The following is a 1,521-nucleotide window of genomic DNA, read 5'->3' as shown; positions in this document are numbered from 1 at the left end:
GAAAACGCAAAAAGTAAGCTTCTTGCCGCAGCGCACTGCATTGCCTTTTTGCCAGAAAACGGGTGTGCACTGCACTCGTTTCCTCTTTCTTTTTGCTGGTAGTCTTTCACTCTGCAAAAATAATGAAACTGGACTAAAAGAACAAACAACAACAGCATGCAGTGCACTAATCTTTTTAACTGTTTGCTGGCGGTGAAGCAAAAATAAGCAAACTATACAAGAAATTCCAGCGGCAACTGAATCGCATGGGGCCATGGAGCCGCCGCGACCACCACTAATACTTTTCTTTTAGTGACCTGCACCAATAAAACTATAAAAGCGAACATCTCAGTGAGGCAAAATAAATAATGAACCTCAAACAAGTAATACTGAATTGCCAACTCTTTTGATATGTTAAACCAAAAAACAGTGAATGCTTCTAAAGCCTTTTTCTGTACGTATGTGCAGCAGCATGTTTATCGCAAAATTCAGTTTGATCTTTGTTTGGGAGAAGCATGGAGAGGGAACTCGTGCTAGGTAGCCTCTGAACACCTTCAGAATCAAGACTACCGCCTCCATGTCTCGCGCTTGGCCGCAGGCGCACGACCATGCCTCGGAGAGCTCGCCGGCGACCACGGCAGTGACGAAAGGCCTCCGGCTGTGTCGGTGACGCTGTTGCTGGCCGCAGGAACTGCAACAATAGAGGAAATTAATGAATGCAAAATGCCAACCAAGCCAGGGCTAGCGTTGGTTAAGGGCACGCACATGACACAAGCAAAACGAAGCGCGAGAAGAAACAAACCGTAAGCACTGGGCCGACGAACTACATAGTTTCTGTTTTTATCTTACACATCAAAGAACAAAGAGAACTTCTTGAGAAACTCTAGACGAATGCAAAACAAATATCTGAAAAAGCACATGTGTCCAGTGGACTGCATGGGCTTGGCACCGAAACGCAAACTGTATCTAATTCTACCTCATCAGTTAAGCACACAAGATGGAGCAGAGAGCGTCCTGGAGCTGGCGAGGTGAGGCACGGCCGCCGTCGTGGTGGAGTTCATCTCCACGGAACTGCACAAGACGAGCTACTGGACCGTGTTCCGGGGCAAATGAAACCTCTTGCCACCAGCAGCTAAACTGCAGAGCAGCGCTGCAGAATGTCAGATGGCCATGGGAGGAGACGAGGCACCGGCGAGAGGCCACCGTCGTGTCTGAGGCAGAGGGTAGGATGGTGGACAGCCTTGCCTCGCGGCCACCGCCCTGTGCAGCACCCACCCACGCCGTCGGGCGGGGCTAGGGCTCTGGCGGTGGCGCGGCATGGCCGGCGGCCCCGCTGGAAGGGTCTCCGGATCCGGTTGCCAGGGCTCGCCGCGGATGGCGGAGAGCGGCCGAGCGGCACTGGGTCGGGCGGAGCTGGCAGGGGGAGCTGTGGGAGGCATGCGAGGACTTGTTGGTGGGGGGCTCAGGAGGGGTGGCGCGGTAGCGACTTGTAGAGAGGCGGCACGGCAGTGGCCTGGGGGAGGGGTAGCGCGGCGGCGACTT

The 1,521-nt window shown here is 53.7% G+C and overlaps 1 long non-coding RNA gene across 2 annotated transcripts; it reads right to left on the bottom strand.

The window, feature by feature from the left end:
* Window positions 1–215: 215 nt before the first annotated feature.
* On the bottom strand, window positions 216–1,515 carry LOC123069232 (uncharacterized). Of its 2 annotated transcripts, none has more exons than XR_006432382.1 (2): window positions 745–1,515; window positions 216–670 (listed from the first exon to the last, which is right to left on the bottom strand). It is a non-coding gene; the product is annotated as an uncharacterized lncRNA (long non-coding RNA). The 2 variants fall into 2 exon arrangements; XR_006432381.1 differs by having other exon boundaries at window positions 956–1,515.
* Between the last annotated feature and the right edge of the window lie 6 nt (window positions 1,516–1,521).

The sequence above is a fragment of the Triticum aestivum genome, chromosome 3B (genome assembly GCF_018294505.1).
Source record: "Triticum aestivum cultivar Chinese Spring chromosome 3B, IWGSC CS RefSeq v2.1, whole genome shotgun sequence".
Classification (NCBI taxonomy): Eukaryota; Viridiplantae; Streptophyta; class Magnoliopsida; order Poales; family Poaceae; genus Triticum; species Triticum aestivum.
Note: the sequence above shows the minus strand (reverse complement) of the source record. Positions and strands in the feature narration are given on the sequence as shown.